This window comes from Microtus pennsylvanicus, chromosome 10 (assembly GCF_037038515.1).
Source record: "Microtus pennsylvanicus isolate mMicPen1 chromosome 10, mMicPen1.hap1, whole genome shotgun sequence".
NCBI lineage: Eukaryota > Metazoa > Chordata > Mammalia > Rodentia > Cricetidae > Microtus > Microtus pennsylvanicus.
In genome coordinates this window covers 109,453,560-109,473,566 of record NC_134588.1, presented here as the reverse complement: position 1 = coordinate 109,473,566, position 20,007 = coordinate 109,453,560, and the positions used below count along the sequence as shown (strand labels likewise).

At 48.1% G+C, this 20,007-nt stretch overlaps 1 long non-coding RNA gene across 2 annotated transcripts in view; it reads right to left on the bottom strand.

Annotated features, from left to right (window-relative positions):
* Positions 1-5,631: 5,631 nt before the first annotated feature.
* The window catches only part of LOC142858426 (uncharacterized), a 62,328-nt gene continuing 47,952 nt past the window's right edge, over positions 5,632-20,007 (bottom strand). Inside the window, exons 3-4 of one of the 2 annotated variants that reach the window (XR_012912018.1) lie at positions 7,968-8,252; positions 5,632-6,888 (exon numbers count right to left, since the gene is read on the bottom strand). This is a non-coding gene — a long non-coding RNA (uncharacterized LOC142858426). The remainder of the gene's footprint in view (positions 6,889-7,967; positions 8,253-20,007) is intronic. The other variant, XR_012912019.1, reaches the window with a different exon arrangement.

Below are 20,007 nucleotides of genomic sequence, written 5' to 3'. Positions count from 1 at the left end.
CCCCCTCCTGCCACTCAGCAGGCGCCCTCAGACTGGAGTCCTCTGGACTGCAGGATGGCTCTGCCCTCCTTCCCCATTGATCCAGGGATGCAAAGCTACCCTGCACTGCACTTGTGTTGCAATCAGTGAGTTCGTTGCACTTCATATTCACGCATTTTCTTTGCATATATATGCATATGTAGCATGTGTGTGCCCGCTTGCATGTGTGTATGTGTGGGGGCCAGAGGTTCATGTTGGCTTGTTGTCATGTTCTTCCTCGACTGGGTTCTACCATATATACTGAAGCTCGCTGGAGCTCAGAGCTCACTGATGCAGCCACTCTAGCTTCCAGCTTGATGGAAGGATTCCCCATTTCCATTTTCTGAGTGCACTGAGCCATCTCCCCAGCTCCAGCATGCTTAGTTCGTTTTTGTTTTATTATTATTATTATTATTGTATGTGTATTGTATGTATTATTGTTGTATTATTGTATGATGGGGAGGTCATTGCCAGAGAGAACAAGGGGTGTTGAGAAATACCACGGGTGAGTATGGCTGGAGGCCCAATGCGAACAGGAAGATGGGCCAGGGAGGCTCCTGTAGCCCTGGGGTGGGGGGTCTTAAACAGAGGATAATGCTCGAGAACTGAGCAGCTGGTTGGAAGCATTCATTTCTGCTTATGCAATGGTCAAATTCAGAGGGACGGCTGGATCTTGCCCAAGTTCACACACAATGAACAGACTGAGAGAGTCCTAGAGCCAAATTCACAATGAACAGACTGAGAGAGTCCTAGAGCCAAGTTCACACTCAATGAACAGACTGAGAGTCCTAGAGCCAAGTTCACACTCAATGAACAGACAGAGAATCCTAGAGCCAAGTTCACACTCAATGAACAGACTGAGAGAGTCCTAGAGCCAAGTTCACACTCAATGAACAGACTGAGAGAGTCCTAGAGCCAAGTTCACACTCAATGAACAGACAGAGAATCCTAGAGCCAAGTTCACACTCAATAAACAGACTGAGAGAGTCCTAGACCCAAGTTCACACTCAATGAACAGACTGAGAGAGTCCCAGAGCCGAAGAGCCACAGCCAGCTCCTCCCCTTGTCCCACCCATCCCAAGTGCCTGTGCTCACACAGACAGGAGTGGAGACGCTGAGCTCCATGGGTTACATTACCTGAGAAGCTGCTAGGCATGTGACTTTTCTGACCCCACCTCAGACCTACCAGATGGTAAACTCAGGTGCTGTGGGGCTCACCAAGCTGTGTCCTGTTGAGCCCTCTAGCAAATTCTGGGCACACAAGGTTTGAGACCCTCCAGGGACGTGGAGGAATTAACCTTTCACAAGCCCACCAGGCCCCAAGCTTTGACCTGTGGCTTGGAGAATGGGCTCCTTGCCTGCTCCTTCTCAGGAGGCTATGAGGAGGCCACATAGTGAATCAGGTCAAGTGCCCAATTCAGGTGCCTGCCTTGGTCTCTTCTACCCAGTACAGGGGTTTTCTGCTGACCAGCCCAACCCTGGCCTTCCGCGGGCCTATGAAATGATTCACCAGAGGGCCACAGCAAGTGTGTTTGCTGTCTGGTTGCCTTGACAACTTTTCCAGACCCCATTCCAGTTTTACTATTAACCAAAGACAAACAACTTAGAAGCCAAGCAGCAGAAATGACGCAACTTCCGGGTAGGCCCTGGGAGGCCGTGAAACACCTGAGCAATCAGCAATGGCAGTATGATGTCATGCAGAGAAATGCTTGCTCATGGGCAAAGGTAATCACATGACCTGGCTTGTGTGCCCCAGTCATATGAGGGGAGGTGCTCTCCACTGAGCCAGGTTCCTCCCAGAAAGCCAAACACAGACAGGACTGTGTGATGAAATCCTTCACTCATGAGATGGGACCTTTCCCCTCCCCAAAGTTTTTGCTTTACAGAACAGGCCCTGGGATCAGAATCAGGCCTCCAGGAGGTGGGCCTCCCTTTGCTTCGGCTGCCACTACCTAGCTGTGTGGTTTTAGACAAGTTGTCCAAATTCTCTGAGCCTCAGAAATTTATAAACAGTTTACAAATATAAATTTATAACAAGTCTACTGATTTATAAATAGAGATGGAAATTTCCATCTCCCAGGGTTGTTGAGAAAATGACATGGCAGTTTTGAAAGAGATAGTGAAGCGCCTGTATGTGCAACAGTTCCCTTTGCGCCTGAGATGGGCTGAAGCTTCTGTGTCTGGTCTCAACCCCAGAGCAGCGGTAAGACACCGGACTTAGTGGCTCACACCTTTAATCCCAGCACTGGGAGGCAGAGGCAGGCGGATCTCTGTGGGTTCAAGGCCGGCCTGGTCTACAGAGTGAGCTCCAGGACAGCCAGGGCACATAGTGAGATGCCTGTCTCAAAAACTCAAACCAAACCAAACCAAGAAACAAAAAAGAGGTTGTGAGGTGAGAGCCCTTCAAGAAAGACTCACAAAAGGCCAGGAAATCTTAACATAGACACCTGAAGGTGAGGGAAAACCTAGAAAAGCGAAATAAAAACAAACACAAAACCAAGATGGCGCCAAGGACGTAGGTGTGGGGAGAAGAGATGATGCCGGAGAAACACCACAAGAAGGCAGAGATGGGATGGCTCCCATGCGACACACTTGGAAACACCTCCCCTCCGGAGCTTAACTGTAAAAAGCACTGTTATTGCTATTGTTGTTATTAGAATGTGTAGACCGGGCTGGCCTCAGACTCACTGTGTATCAAATTCACAGGAATTCTCTGACTCTAGAATGCTGCAATAAAAAAGGCTTGTACTACCACACCTGGCATAAATTTAAAAAGTAAATTTTCAGGTGTCTAGGAACTCCCATGTGACACTTCCAATAGATCAGCTGGAGCTTAGTTTTTCTTCTTTAATTTAAAAAATTATGTGTGTGTATGTATGTACACATATATGTATGTGTGCGCGCGCACACATGAAAGCAGGACAATTTGTAAAAGTTGCATCTCTCTTTCCTCCACATGAGTCCCATGGCTTGAACTCAAGTCACCGGGCCTAGCAGCAAGTGCCTTTCGCAGCTGAGCCCTTTTGCTGGCTCTCAGCTGTGTTTGCGGTATCAGTGAGGGCAGGGTCTGCAGCTCTGCACCTGACCAGACAGCACTGGGTCCAGGTCCCTGCATTTCACACTTCAACTGCCCTAGGTGTCACCTGAGGTCAAGGACGGCTCCGTTTTACCTGGAAACAGAAATGACTCTGCCCAGCCTCTTCCCCACCCACCCACTTTCTCTGTATTGGGACTCACCACTGTCGTAACACCATTGTCTACCAAAACAATAATCAAATCAGTGGAGTTGGTGCAGCAGGGAGGGAGTTATATGCTGGTTTTGTTTGTTTTGTATTTTGAGACAGGGTCTGGTGACCTGGTCTGAGCTGGATAAGGCCTTAAACTCCCCACCTACTTTAGACTGGCCCTGAATTCACAGCCTCCTCCGGCTCATGTCCTGAGTGCTGGCGATACAGGCATGAGTCACCACATCAGCTATGCTGTATCAGGACCCTGAGTCTCCTTGCATACCACCTCTAAGGTGGGATCAGTCCGATCAGTTTTCAGATGGGGACCATCCAGGAGCGGCCAACCTTTGACCCTGTCATGTGATGTCATCTACAAGGTTTACACGCAGAACTACATAGTTAAGTCACAGAAAGGATAGCAAAAGACCGTGGCTTGGTGTTGGGCCACATTCGTGACTGTCCTCAGTCACACCAGGCCACAGACAGGGCTCAACTAGAATGAGGGGGAGATGCATCCGACCCTTAGTCCCTCTGCATGCAGTCCCAGTTTCTACCCAAAGGGGGCGCTCAGCCACAGCTGCTGCCTGGCCAACACCCTACCCCCTCGACCCACTCTCGGACATTCCTGTGTGTGGTGGGGGCTGAGGACACATGGTCCTTTCTCACTGATGGGCCGTTGGGTAAGGACACCCAGAGTTTTGCCCTGGGTAGGGATGTCCCAGGACTCAGAGCAGCAGCCTGTCCCCCACACATCTGCCTCCATCCACCTGAGCGTCCCAGATGGCCGGCATCCTCATGATCACCTAAGGCCCCTTTGCTGCCCCATCCTCTGGTGCCCTTCCTTGCCCTGCATCTGGGGTATCCAATAAAAAGGCTCTCAGCTCTGAAAATGTCCACTTCCGTTTTTCACTCAACATGTGATTTTTTAAAGTTATAAAACAGATTGGCTTATTTTCAGAATGAAGCCTTAAGTAAGTGCTCTCTGTTTAAAATTCCCACCTGAGCAATCGGAGACTGTTCTCTGAGGAGACCCGGACCGGCCATGGCAGTGTTCTGAGAACACCAAGAGCTTGCCAGAGCTCCCCTTCCTCTGTGTGTTATCTCAACTGCGCTAGAGCCCCACCGTCCCACCTCGAGCACACTCACCCCCATAACCACCCATCCTTTTCTTTGTTAGGCGCCCCACTGTTTACTTTAGGGAGCAATGCCCCGGCTGGTCTACAAGAGCTAGTTCCAGGACAGGCTCCAAAACCACAGAGAAACCCTGTCTTGAAAAACCAAAAAAAAAAAAAAGAACCTATATTTTTAAGACTCACTTGTGGGGTCAGAGATGAAAGCCGATGTCGCTCAGCTGACAGCACCCTTGTCCCTACTGCCCCCCCTTTCCAGTCTGGAATGAGTACAATGTTTGGAGTCATGGTGGCCATGCGATGACCATATAGCAACCCTGAAAACAGAAGGCATGCCGCATCCTAACTATGGTAGATCGGAAGGAGCCTGGGGAACTAAACACATGGTAGAGGACCACCACACCAGCCCTGGCCCATCCACGTCAGGTTTTCTGTAATATAGGAGATGAAGAAATGAGTTATTTAATGCAGTCATAGGGTAAGTGTCTCCTAAATGTGGCGAAGCTTGCTCCCTAGAATGGCACCATTGGAAGGGGGCCTTTTAGAGGCAGGACCTGGTGTCTTCCAGTTGCTGGAGGCATGTCTTTATGGGGGATACTGGGAACTCAAGCTCCTTTCTCCTCTCCTTTCTTTCCGGTTCCAGGCAAGAACTGAAAGGCCTACCAGCTGATTCCACCACACTGTGTCCCTGGCCATGACCCAAAGCAATGGGGCCAACCAGCCATAGACTGGAGCCTCTGTGAACATGGACAGGAATAAGTTTGAATGACAACAAAAACATTATCACAATACACATAACAGTGGAGATAAAATAAGTCACATTGCTGATAGGGAAGCAGTGCCAGCCTCTCTCTGTAGGTTCTACCAACTGCAGACCGAAATTACTTCAAAAATCCCATCTTTACTGAACTGTTTTTCTTTCATTCCCTAAGCAACATATTCAGCAACTATCTGTGCAGCAGCTGCACTGTGTTAGGCATTCTAAGCGTGCTGGAGAGGCTCTGAGGAACGGATACATAAGTTATATTCAAATGCCAAACCATCTCAGATAAGGGACTTGGAGTCTCTAGGAACGTTAGCGTGCTCAATGGGTCCTGGCGGCAGCCATGTCTCCTGGAGACAGTAGGGATAACTGTATATGAATGAATGAATGAGCATATGAATGAATAAATGAACAGCGAGTGAGAAGGAACAGATGTTCCTGTCTATAGAGTGTCAGCATGGTGGAAACAAATACGCCACTTGACAAGCATAGCAACTGTTATTTTAAGTAAGAGGCACCAATGGAAACAAACATCCGTGGGAGGAAATATGATGAGAAACAGGATGCTTGCATAATGTCAGTGTCTCCTCATGAGACGCTTAACACGGCAAGGGGGGTGGTGGTGACTTTATGGTGGAAAGCCTAGCAGACAGCACCTGACCCAGGTGACCAGAGTTACCAGAGCAGTAGTCTAACACATGGACTTCATGGACCATCCGCCATGAGACTCTGGAAGGATCAGCATCCACTATGATGTTCCAGTCAAGTGTCCAGCATGATCAGATACCATCCAAAGCCAAATGTAAGGGCGTTCTACACATGAGCCACCCAGGAAGCACCTTTCAGACGAACGAAGGTCTCTGAAGAGCCAGCTGTGGGGCCATCTCGGACCACAGACCTGGGCATCGGGGGCAGTCTGGCAGAGCTGCAGTGATGCCAGCAGCTCGTGCTAGTTTCCTGGTATTGATGACTGTCTTCACGTTCGGTGTTGGGGAAGATGATGAAGAGTGTCTGGGAACTGTTTGCACTGTCCACGCTGCATTCGCCTAGCTCTGTGTCCTGCTCAGGGTTATTATTGCTGAGATGAAAACCATGGCAAGGGCAACTTCGAGAGGAAAGGGTTTATTAGCTTTATGTTCATCCCTGAAGGAAGTCAGGACAGGAACTCAACAAGTGCAGGAACCTGGGGTCAGGATGTAGAGGCCATGGAGAGGGAGCTGCTTACTGGCTTGTTTCCCATGGCTTGCTCAGCCTGCTTCCTTATAGAACCCAGGACCAGCAGGCTAGGGATGGCTCTCCCCCATCAGTCACTAATAAGAAAGTGCCCTACGGGTTTGCCTATACCTGGTCTTACGGAGGCACACTCTCAGCTGAGGCTCCCTCCTCTCCGGTGACTTGAGCTTGTGTTGACAAACAACTAATCGGCACAGTCTGAAATCAAAGCCCAGGTTCTCAGTCTTCCCACAGCCGCTTCCCAGAGTACATCCTGTGTCGGCCTGCAGGGCTGCCGTGTCTGGCCTCCTCTCATGAACCCAGCTGCATGGGAGGCTGACCCTGTCTCTGCCTTCAAAGCACTCTGCAACCCACTTCGCTTCTCACTATAATAAGAGATTGTTGGTTACTGGGCTGGTCACCCAAATCGCAGAAGTCACCACCACAGCCTCTCTTCTCGTCTCATTCTATGGCAGGCCCACTGGCAAGTCTTGTGAGCTTTGTCGTGTCTTCTCTTGCCATGACAGGACACCAGAGTCTGGGCATTTCATAAGGAAGAGAGGTTCATTTAGCTCACAGCTCTGAAGGCTAGAAAGCTCACCGTTGGCCCTGCCCCATTTTCTGAGGACCCTTTAAGAGGTGGGACCCAATGTGGAGGTCATGTGGTTACTATGGGCATTGGGCATGCGCTCATGGGGGGCATTAGCATCCCAGCCCTTCTGAGCTCTCTGCTTCCCAGCTGCCATGAGGTGAGCAGCTTTGCTCCACCATACACTAACCATGATGCTCTGCCTCATCACAGGCCCAAAGGTGATGGGGCCAAGTCTCTGAAACTGTGAACCCAAATAAGCCCTTCCTTCTTGTAGGTAGAAAAAGCTGACAAACACATGAACCCATGGACGGGACAACCTACTAAGGACCAAGCTTTCACGACACTGCACCACATGGATATTGTGACACGAGGCCTTGGTGGGAACAGTCAAATCAGAGAAGGGGTCTTATAGACTTTATTATCAACCAGGCCACTTCCCACCACTCCTCTGCCAGTGCTCTTGTCAAACCATCATTTCTAAGTGCATATGACCCTTGCTCTCCTGAATGTTTTCATCTTCTCAGCTTTCAAGGCCTTTCACTGGAGCAGCCTGAGGAGAACCCCAAAGAGGACGTCAGTCCCATGTCATTGGCGCAGGAATGGCCCAGCATGGCCCACAGCTGTTGCTGGTGCCCGAGCCTCTGAGTCCCAACTGCCCTCCTGAGAGCCCAATTGGCCGCCACCTGCCCAGTGCCTTCCACTCTCATTGGCACCTCTGTCTGATGGAAGAAAGGGAATAGGAAGGTTCTGCAGGGCCATTTCCAGGGAACTTGCTCTGGCCTAACCCTGAGTGACCACAGACTCATGCAGCCACCCCCAGAGAAGCTGAGCCACCACTCACGCCTCTTACTTCCTGATTTGATACTAAGTACAGACCGAGCTTCCTACAGACGCAAGTACCAAGAAACCAAAAAGGCTAAAAATACCCATTCCTCACACCTAATGCTTTCTTCTAAATTTACAGCTCATGAAACTAGAACTTCTGTCAGAATGTGGCAACAAGGAGATTAAAAGATGGAACTTACCTGAGACACCAGGAGTCCAGCGTCAGTGTGCACGCTGTCTGAGATGCCTCTCCTGCTGGGCCTGGCCACTACTCAAAGGAACAGCTAAACTTGATGAATTGAAGCATGTCTCCCCCTGCTATTGCCTGGCATCCAGTCTGATACATGATGAGAAAAACCTGCTCCCCAAAACGTCAATCCAGGCACATCTGAACCATTAATTCCTGCTTATTCCTTCACTTAAAGACAGTCACTAGGCATCCACCAAGTGCCAGATGAACACTTGGCCTCCCAGGAGCTTGTGTTCTGTCAGAAAGACAATAAAGTAAAAGGTATACAGCATGGTTGACTGGAGTTAAGTGTTACCAACAAAAAGAGGGAAAAAATTGGGTGGGGATGTAAAGAAAATCCTCCTGAATAAACCCACAGGCGAAGCTGCACCATGCAGACACCAAGAAGACATGTTCTAAGCAGAGAGGAGGCTGTCCAGGCTGGGAAGTAGGGGCGGATCTGGAGTTCTTTAGGCCCCTGTGGCTGGTGGCAGCGAGACACCCTGTTTGGGGAGCCACACGGGGCACTGCAAGGATGCCAACTCTTACTGTGAACTGAACTGAGACATGAGACCATCGGAAGGCTGTGAGCTGAGTTTTGACTTCCCAGAAGGTCAGGCTGCCGAGGTAGTTCCTCAGATTACAGAAACACAGGAAGAAGTAGGGATGCATTAAAGGTACCACAAAGCAGGCGAGGGCTAGCTGTGGCTTACAGCAGAACGGCGGGCGGGGAAATGTCCAGAGCTTCAGAGAAACAGAAGTCAACTGTGGCTCCAAGTGTGTGCCCTAAGCAATGGTGGCACTACCATCACTCACTGTAGGAGGAGAAAAGATGGAGGATTGGTTTTCGACCTATGAGGATGGTGATCCTCTCAGATATCTCTACAAGGAGCCAGTGGGTAGCAAGACAGCAAGCGAGCTCAGTAGGGGTCTGGGCTGCAGTGGCCCATGTAGCTCTTGCTGACTCAAAGGTAGACTTGGTGAATTCACCAAGATGGTGGCGGAGAGGGAAGGCCAATGCCAAGCCCCGGACACAGCTGCACTCCGACAGCAGAGAAACAAGGGCCAGCCTGGAAGCTGCCCTCTGACTGTGACTGCGTGGCAAAGCTCCAGGCATAGATTTGCAGCTCCCATGCTAATATGCAACATTCTACTTTACAGCCCTGCAATTGTGACACAAGGCAATGGGGCCAAGGAGAATTACAAGAATCCAGAAGGGCAGAGGCTACTGAGGAGAGCGGGAATCCTGTGACGTTTTGAACAAAGAGGGAGAGCTCACGCCCATGAAGACAGCAGAGATGACATTTAGAATGAGGAAACAGCTTGCACAAGGGCCTGGAGATGAAATTCCAAGGAGGAGGAAGCTGAAGGGCAGAGGGTAGGAGACAGCAAGCCATTCTTTCTGCTGGCTCCATAAAGGGGCGATGTAGATGCAAAGCTTGGAAGCAGACCATGGAAGACGCTTAACAGAGCAAACCCACAGTTTTGAGGATCTCTATAGGGGTGGCCTTGCATTTGGGGAGCAGCAGGACCTAGGGCTTCTAACTTGGGCTTGGCACTCCCAAGATTCCCACGATTTGTCTTCGGGATCTGTCAGTAGCCCCAGTGTATGAATGGACTTAAAGTCACTTGTTCACGTCAAGCTTTAAGAACAGGGTGAGGCTGGTGCAGCGGCCTGGAAATGGGAGAATGCAAGTGGAGGAGCAGGTTGATGAAAGGAGTCAAGGGCACCATGATGGAAGGGTGGGACCGGAAGAGAGGAGCAAAGACAGGGTGGGTCCAGAGCTTGAGGAGGGGGTGGAAGAGTTACCAGGAAAGGAAAGTTACGTCTGCAATCAGGATGGCACCCCTCAGCTATACCAGTCTCCCCAAAGCCAACCCAGGCCCCAGTGTAAGGCACTTTGAAACTGCTGCGAGCAGAACAGAGACACATGGGGTTTAGCCACAGGGCCAGGTTAGTGACAACAATAAGGGCTCTGGACTGTCTCTGGGCCCAGCCAGGCCCACGTCCCAACTGTTTCCACATATCCAGGCCCCAAAGGGAGCTGGTGGTGTTGGTCCACAGCACAGTTCTCACTCCAAAGGGAACAAATTCTGAGCCCAGTATGATGGCCAGAGCCTGGAAACATGGATTCAGAGGTCCCAAATGACCTGTTCTACTGTGGACATGATTACATGAACATGTTTTGTTTGCATTGGGGGGACAGGATCTCATGTAGCCCAGGCTGTCTTTGAACTCGGTATGGACCTGAGGATAACTCTAAACTCCTCCTCTCTCTACCTTTCATGTGCTGGGCAAGCACACAGGAGGGTTTTGTGTGGGTTTCATGCATGATAGGGGAACACTTCACCCACTGAGCCCTATCCCCAGCCCTACATGGACTGTTATAGCCACAGATCAAAGTTTGTCATAAATCATTATTACCAAGTACACTGATGGGACAACAGGTAGGAAGGATTCAGCAAAGGAGGGAGTATCCGGTGGAGGGACACATTCCATTGAGGTTTCAGTGGGCTTGGTGGAAGCTGGTGTTCTGCTGACACATCCCAAAGGTTTGTGTTATGAGACGGATGTTAGTCGGATTCAGTGGCTGACAAAGGACTACTGAGGAGTTCAGACAGCCCCAATGACTCTGACTCTGGAGCTGAGACATTTCAACTCTCTGCAATCAGGATGTTTTAACCAGTGAGTCTGCAGAATTTTTATGGACATAGCATTCTAGGGGCCAGAAGGACAAAATTCTCAGCTGAAAGTAACTTATCTCTTAAAAGCCCTGAAGAAGGACACTTAAAAGAAACCTGAGATAGTTTGAAAAGGAATTCTAGACACAAAAAATACAGAGTTTAACACAGTTCCTTGCTGTTTGCTGGTGGCGTACCACAGCTCCTTTAAGAGAGGTTTCCCTGATTCAGCTGTAGCAGAAAAACAGCTGCATGGTTTTAAAAGCGGCTTCCTGAGCCATGCTGCCAGTGCAAACTCTGGCTATGGAGCATTTCAATGGCATTTGTGGGCCCCGGTGTTTGTGTGCCCACTCCGGGTTGGGAGGAAAGTATAGACAGTCATAGATTAAGGGGAGTAAAAAAAGTAAGACACATAAAGATTGACTATAGAACAAGAGTCTGGATTGTGTATATTATTGTGTTATCTTTGAATTTTTTGACTGTGAATGAGCTAACTACAGAGAGACATTTCATTGTATGGACTGCTAAGTTAAACCACCATGTATATTATAAAGGTATCTTGACTTCAGAATTTGGGCCTAAGGATATGGTGCTTTGGAAAAGAGGTTCTTCTTTTGTTTTCGCAGAAGATGAGAACCCATTGATTGCTTCTAGACCAGTATGTTTTCATGGAACAAACCCCCCTGAAAGGTTGCTATGAACACCCTCAAAAAATTACTTCACCCAACTGCTGACTGAGATGAACCTAGCACACCTGATTAACAGTGACCCCAAACAGCAGGAATCAATATGAACAAATATATGCCCATATCCCCAAATACTGTCTGCAATGTTTGTTTACATTTAAAGGGGAATATGATATAGATATGAATAATTTGCATTGGTATGGATCTTGGTTTATTGATACAAATTTGAGGACAATTTTGTTATATGTATATGTATTTCTGATCTTGATTAAGGTATTGTGTTTGTTTAGCTCATTTAAAATGTAATGTATAATTAAGAAATATAAGTTAATAGATACTCATCAGTAATAGTTAAGCTTGTAGTCATATTAGTTAGATTTTCTAGATGTATAGAGATATATTTCAGTTAGGTAGTCTTCAATTCTTTCAGAGACCTTCAGAATATGGCATTTTAAATGTTTAATAACTTAGGACTTATCATGACAATGAGACCCATCTGCTCCTGGCAGCACCACTTACTTTGAGAGGAAGATGAGCATCCGAGAAGCTCCTTAGCCATTTGGGCAAGAAACTGCTCTTGTCTGGATTGCTTCATGATATGCTGTAAAAACTGAACATGCAGAACCCACAGAGAAATGACTGCTAAGCTTGCCTAAACGTGAGACAATCCTTCAGGGTTCCTGCTTCATGAAAGAGTCTGTGAGACATTCTGCAGGACACACACACAAATGTGACAGACAAACTGCCAGTATAGGTGGAACTGTCTTTGACATTTCCTGCTTCATGGAAAAGTCTGCTGGATACTATGGGCCTGTGGGCTGAAGATGGATGCCCCAACGGTACAGAAAAACTTTGGGTTACTGTCCAGGTAGCGAAATGTCTCTGTCAATTCTAGAGTTTTGAAAATTGCTTACAATGTATTTCCTGTTTACTTATGCAATATTATATCTTTCTGGAGTCTTTGTTGGAGTTGAAGAATAGATAGTCATAATATAGTTTTCCTTAGTTATGATAAAAGATAAAGTAGATATTGTAATTGTAATTCTTTCTTGATAACTGTTTTGTTATATGTAATCTTACTATGTTAGAGTTAAAGCCTTCCTTTTTGTTTAAACAGAAAAGGGGAAATGGTGTGGGAGGTCCTTCTGTTTGTATGTTGCTTTTCTTGGTTAATGAATAAAGAAATTGCCTTGGCCTGTTGATAGGGCAGAACTTAGGTAGGCGGGGAAGAAGGAATTGAATTCTGGGAGGAAGAAGGGCTGAGTCAGAGCAAGATGCCATGGAGCCACTGCAGCCAGAGATAGGCGTGCCGAAACTTTGATGGTAGGCCACAACCTCGTGGTGATGCACAGATTAATGGAGATGGGTTAAATTAAGATGTAAGAGCTAGCCAATAAGAAGTTAGAGCTAATGGACCAAGCAGTAATTTAATTGATACTGTTTTGTGTGATTTATTTTGGGTATAAGCTAGATAGGCAGCTAGGAACTGGGCAGCAGGACGAACAAGCAGCCTTCCTGTTACAGAGCCCTGGGAGCTTCCTTTCTTTCATGAATTCTGTACCTTTAGTTCATGCCGGCATCATCATCTTCGTGATTCTGGGTCTCTCTACACAGCCCTGATTATGCTAGAACTAAGTACACCAGGCTGGCCTTGAACTCACAGAAATTTGCCTGTCTCTAACTACCTAGTGCCAGGATTAAAGGTGTGTGCTATACCATGTCTGATTACATTGTTGTTCCTAACCAAAATTATAAAGGGAACAGGTGGTCATTGTGGACAATTGGAAACATGTAGAAAAGACAAAGTTAAGTTTAGTTTAAGTCTCGTGTCCAGAACTGTGGCTAGCATCTAGAGACGTCTCCCATTCAGTCCACTTGATAAACACTTATGCACTCATTTAGACCAGAAGCTCCACACTGGGCCCCACAGAGGCCAGCCGGTGGGGTGCAGAATCATAGTGGGCTTCTCAGAGCCCAGGCCTGTGGGAGGTCAGGACAGGACCTCTCTGCCTTACTCCAGCCCTCAGCTTGACCTGAAGCAGGATTCTGCACGCGATAGCCATGCTCAGGCTGCTCCTGGGCTCCATGCATGGGGCAGCTTGTTGTTTGGGGTGATTGTGTTGGAAGAAAAACCTGGAGGCATGTTTGGGAATGAATTAGGCCTTTGTGTGGAGAGTCACTCTGCTATGACCCAGCTTCTGGTAACCCGCCTTAAAAGCCAAGTAATAACCGAAATATGGAAGGAGGGGCAGGAACCCGCAGAACATCTCCAGCTTAGCAACGCTGGAACTTACTGACCACACAGGGTGGCATTTAACCCGGCTCTCTGCCCTGCTTCTTTCCCCTCTTTGTCAGGCTGTCTTGATTCCTTCCAAACCTAGAACAGTGGAATACGTTTTGACTCCACACTAAATTTCTCACAAATCTTAATAGTCAGAATGCCTATGATTTATTGGATACCTATTCTGTGCCAGCCCCTGAACAGAAATTATATTTAATCCTCATATTGTTTGGGTAAGACAGATAAAACTATTGCTCAGCTAGTTCAGTGACTCAGTCAGGATCTGCTATCACTAAACATAGACATTAAACCCAGAAATTTAGTTCCAGAGACTTTAGCAAAAAATTGTTTTTGTTTCATTCATGCACATGTGTGTATACATGTGTGTATGTGGTTTGTTTTTTTTTTATTATTTTGAGGCAAGTTCTCATGTATCCCAGGCTGGCCTTAAACTCACTATGTAGTCTGGGATGATGATGTACTTCTGATCTTCCTGCCTTCCCCTCTGGAATGCTGGGACTGAAGGTGTGCACCACCAAGCTGGGTATATGAGGTGTTAGGTGTCAATCAAAGCCAGGGTGTCTCATCACTTCCCTCTCGGAAACAAACCTTCTCCAGCTGTAGTCAGTAGCTGCTCCCTTAGCCCCCTGTATCCTACCCAGTGCTAGCATACAAACCTTCTTCATCTTTTCAGCTGACTGGCTTTGTAGTTTCAGTTTTGGTGGGTACAGTGGGGTTTGGGGAGACCTGTCACTCTTGCATCATGGAACAGGGGCTGAAGATGGCGTTCGTCATTTCCCTTAACTGTAGCTCACAGGGCTCCTCTGTGCCTTACTTACGTTTTCCTGAGCTGGGGGCCTGGTTGGCATCTTGTGCTTGATGCTAGCTGTTGGCTGGGATGCCCCTCATGTTCTGATAGCATATCTAAGGGGTGCTTTCAGAACATGGCAGAAGTTAAATGCAGCATCACTTCTAACTAATGTGATCAGCTAGAAGAATCCCAGCTTCCATGAATCCTTTGGTCAGGATAGCTTATCAAAGCAACACAAATGTGACCAATATGAGCAGAACTTGCTCTTTACCAGGGAGCCCTCTCCAGCCCCAGCATGCACGTCTCTAGTTTACAGCCTCCATCAGATTTTCAGAGGTCTTCCCTCCCAAAATTTGGTTAAGTATCACACCTCTAGGGTTCTCTCTCTTCCAATGTGCGTGCTTCTAATGCAGTTTGGGTTCAGAAGTAACATCATGATGAAGTTATGATTAGAATAAGGAGACACTAGGATCTGAGAAAAATCCAGACAGTTTCTTCTAAGAGAGGAGTGAGTGTCATAGAAACTGGTACTATATACTCCACGGCTGTTGCTCAGCGCTTCTTTTGTGACTTCTATCTTTCACCTGGTCCATTTTGTGATGTGGGATTCCCCTCTGTATGCTGTGAATATGTTTTATTGCCATTGGTTAATAAAGAATCTGCTTTGACCTATTGTAGGGTAGAATATAGCTAGATGGGAAAACCAAACTGAATACAGGGAGAAAGAAGGCAGAGTCAGGGAGACTCCATGTAGCTGCCAAAGGAGAAAGACCCCAGAATCTTACCAGTAAGCCACAGCCTCGAAATGGGTTAATTTAAAATATAAGAGCTAGCTAGAAATATGCCTGATCCAACAGCCAGACAGTGTTGTAATGAATATAGTTTGTGTGATTATTTGGGACTGGGCAGTCAGGAAATGAAAACACAGTCTCCATTTACAATCTTGGGTCCATTTAAAGTACCAATCAGATCCCTAACACTCACACTGCCTGCCCACCAAGCAGGAGAGCCCAGCCTTGTGTGGAGAATAGCAGATATTTCTGAAGAGATGGCTACCTACTCCTTGAAGGTGTTTCCCACACGGGCTCTTCTCAGTGGCCAAGTCTATGACTAATTCTTAAAACTACATTTTTTTTCCTCATGAAAATGGTGTTACACAATTTTAAGAGAAAAGAACAATCCCAGTCTGAGAAGAACTGATGCATTTAACTGGATCTCTCTCTCTCTCTCTCTCTCTCTCTCTCTCTCTCTCTCTCTCTCTCTTGTTATCTTCTGACTCAAAGGCAGAACAAGAAATCTCCCCCAGGCTCTGAAATATCTGGTGGCTGACCCATCCTGGGGAGGGCAAGCTCTAGCCTCCTGGGACACAAGGTGGCAAACAAAAAGGTAATTCTAGACCCACATGTTTAGTGTGAAATTTAAGAAAATTCTTTCTCCCTAGCTGGTCACAGCTTCCCCTCCTCCTCCTGTCCCCACCTATGCTAGGTCTCAGGTCTGGCATGTGGGAGGAAATCGGACCCAGGACAGCTTGTTGGAGGCATCAGCCTGACCACTGTCCCTCATTCTCCTCCCACAGGGATAAGTCTGATGAATTTCTTCCTCATAGCCCACTTATCATGGAACTGTCCCAACAGTTCAGCTGAAGGGACAGAGGCATTCCCAGTTCTTAGCGTTTCCTGCAGAGTTCTGGAGAATGAGGAGGGCCACCGGTCACATGACCATAGCTGTTTGGAGTTGGCAGCTCATCAGCATTTTACAGAGGTGGGTGTGGAGAGTTCACAGGAGGAGGATCTCTGTCTGCCTCAGTGTTGGGGGCTGCGGGGCCCCTGACCCCTTGACTTTCTTTCCCTGCCTTGGACCCTTTGCCTGCTGGAGAGAAACAACTTGTTTTCCTTTGCCTGCAGCTGCTCTGAGCATGAGGCCCTCATGAGTTCCTTATGGTGGGCAAGTGAATTCTGGTGGGTTTTACAGCTGAAAATCCCAAGAGCTGGGGCGTGGCTATTGGTTAAGGATCCCTATATAGGCTTTCCTGGAGTACAATAAAGTTGGTATTCTTGTTTCAAGGATGACCTGTGTCCCTGTGACTGTGTGCATGTGTTTTTAAATCTCCAGCCTAGTTCCTGGCTCGCGTACCCTCCCATTGCGCAGGCGCTACACCTCAGGCCCTGCTGGGACAGATCCTGGCTTCTCGGCCCTCACTGGCAGCACTGGAGAGGGATGGGGCAGGGTTTGGTAGCCGGGAGTTAGGGTTCAAATGCTGGCTTTGAGCGATGTCAGACAGATTCTTTAATCCCTTTAGGCGCTCTCTTGCTGTAATCGGCGCTATGAGGCTTTGAGCAGAGGGCCAGCAGGCAGCAAGCGTCCCAGAACACGGATGAGCAGAGGGCCAGCAGGCAGCAAGCGTCCCAGAACACGGATGAGCAGAGGGCCAGCAGGCAGCAAGCGTCCCAGAACACGGATGAGCAGAGGGCCAGCAGGCAGCAAGTGTCCCAGAACACGGATGAGCAGAGGGCCAGCAGGCAGCAAGCGTCCCAGAACACGGATGTTGGCCTTCTCAACTCCAGTCAGTGCCACTGGCCTTTCTGGCTTACTGCCTGCCTTTCCCGTCCTCTCCTTTGTGACCAACCCTCTTGCTGCTTCTCTTGAAGGGTGGGCACCAGTTGATTCGTGGCTAACACATGAGCCAGGTACGCATGTCCTACTTGACAGGAGAGAAGCTGAGGCAAACTGTGGCAATTTCCCCAAGGCTCAAGCTATGGCATTACCAGGCTTTGAGTGTGGGTGCGTCAGATCCTAAATTCAGTCTCCAACAACTCTTAAGTTCATGGTCCTGGATCAGCCGTCACCAAGGGAGATCTGGATGTGGCCAAGTATTAAAGTCACCAAATTCTTCTCAAGCAGTTTACTCCCTGGACTCTGAACAGCTGCCAAAGGGGTAGCATGGGAGGCAGAAATGGGTACAGTGAGGCCTTGAGGTGTTGCTGATTGCCCTTGCTATATAACAGGCTCCACACAGGTCTTGAAGCTATAAGATGACGTCCAATATGCAAACTTCTGCACTAACTGCCCTTTCCACCCATGAACACTCTCTAAGCACAGGGGCCCTGCCTTGTTTTCTTGAATCTCCTTCAGTCACAGCAGTTCCTGCCCCCCCTCCCCCATGACATCTGATTAACTGGTTGACGCACAAACATTCAGGTCAGAAGACAAAGGCCTCAGTGAACATAGCAGGAGTGTGCTGGGCTGCTGAAGCATGAGAGGAACCAGGAACTAGTCCAAGAAGCCTCCCCTGGAGAGATGGGGTGGGCTGGAGTTGGCTGATGAGAACAAACGGGTGGGACAGGTTTGATCCAGTGGAGGGCTTCCATCAGCCAGAAAGGAACTGTTGTAAACAGAGGAGCTAGAAATTGTGGGTGTTCAGCGTGTCTCCCCCAAATCCCATCATATCTGAACAGATTGTAGCATCTCTTAGATGTCAGAACAGCAGGAAAAGTCTGGCCTCACCAAGAAGGGTCATGAAGAACAAGATGATTAAAAGGATGGAAATGAGACTGAAGTGGGAACAAGGGCTGAGGCAACTGAAGTGTTAGCTAGAAGAGAAAGGAAGAAAGGGGAGGCAAGTCAACCAACTCTTCCTGCAGTGTAACAAGATGACAGCCCCCATCCCTTCTTCCTCTGACCCTGGGCTTGCTCTCCATCTTTGTCTTCTCTTTTGTGACCTTCTCACTTTTCACTTCATTTTTTTAATCATGATTAAGCACCTATTGTATGTCATACGCTTTGGCAGGCTCTAGAGACCATAGAGTCAATTGGAAGAGAAGGTCTATACCCAGCTGCCTGCACTCCAAAACCACAGAACTGTGGGTCCTCTGAGACACATCAGAGGTAGAAATGGTGGAGTCGTCCACAGTCACCCAGCTTGGTCAATGACAGTGAACTGGCAAACCAGGGAAAACACATCCAGACAAGAATACTACCCAGCAAAGGCCCAGGATGCAAAATGAAAAGTGGTCAGGCAATGATGGGCAGGTGGGCTTTGCTGAAACAAAATGCAGAAAGCTGTGCAATGCAATGTGGGCAGGGCCAAGCAGCGCCCAGATCCCGGGATATGGAACATGGGCATCACTAGACCCCAGCCCTCCCTGTGTTTAGGTGACAAGTGATGAGCACCAATCAGCTGGCAGAGTGCTTGCCCAGCATGGACCGAGCCCTAGGCTCTCAATCCCGAGCACTGCAATAGAACCAGGCATGATGGCACCTGCCTATAATCCCCACTTGGGAGGTGGAGGCAGGAGGATGAGGAATTCAAGATTATCTTCAACTATATGAGTTCAAGGCCAGCCACAGGAAAACCTGCCTCAAACGAAGAAAATACCACCACCATCAACAACAAATAAATTCAGAGTATGTCTCAGTCAAAGAAACTGGGTGACTGAAAAAAGACAAGAGATTCTTGAAGGTGATTCTGCCCCAGGGTAATAAGGCAATGGTTGAGAGGACAGTTCTTGTTCTAACTGAGGGTGGGGTGCGGCTCCTTGCCCCTCTATCACAGGCCCAGGCTGCCAGGTCTGTCCTGGTCTGTCAGCCGACTGACTGCCCCACTGTACAGTGTAGACTGGAATATCTGATTTTACAGTCAGGATTGGAGAGACAGAGGAGAAAATGCCCTGTCAGACAGTATGTTCTGGCAGGGGAGATGGAGTCCACCTGGGCAACAGCTCATCTGCCATTAAGGTTTGGGAGTGAGGCCAGGTGATAGTGGTACACGCCTTTAATCTCAGCACTTGGGAGGAAGAGGTGGATCTCTGTGAGTTCAAGGCCAGCCTGGCCTACATTTCCAGGACTGTTTCACAGAGTAACCCTGTCTCCAAAAACAAAAATTTGGGTGTGACTCTGGGGGGGGGGTGTCTTTCTTTATACTAGTCCTTATCACATATGTCTGGGCTGTGAGAGTCAAACTTGAGACCAAGGAGTCAGTACCTGCTCAGCTGGGGGCTGTGTGGGTACTGAGAAGTGTCCCCGAGGTCGGGTTCTTCTCCCCCTTTCTTTCTGATAGTAGTTTGTGACACACCCACTCTCATCACATAAGATCTGCCTTATGTGGGCCAAGCTTGTTGTCTATATTGATTAATGTCATATACCCAGTGCCTGGCACACAACATGTGTTCACTTAAAAAAGTGTTGAATGAGAACTGGAGAGACAGCTCCTAGGTACTGGGCTCAGTTCCCAGCGCACAACTGTCTCTAAATCCTGTTCAAAGGGTTCTTATTACTTCCTCTGCCTTCTGTGGGCACCAGGCACATGTGGTGTTTACAATTACATATATGCAGGTAAACATTCATGTGCATAAAATAAGAGTAAACATTTTTAATGTGTTAAATGAAGACAAGCAAGACGGCTCAGCAGGTAAAGGAGCTTGCAGCCAAGCCTGGTGACCTGAGTTCAATTTCTGGAACTCACACAATAAAAGAAGAGACCATGGATTTTGCAAGTTGTTCATTCTCTCTCTCTCTGTCTCTCTCTCTCTCACACACTCATATACATGTTAAT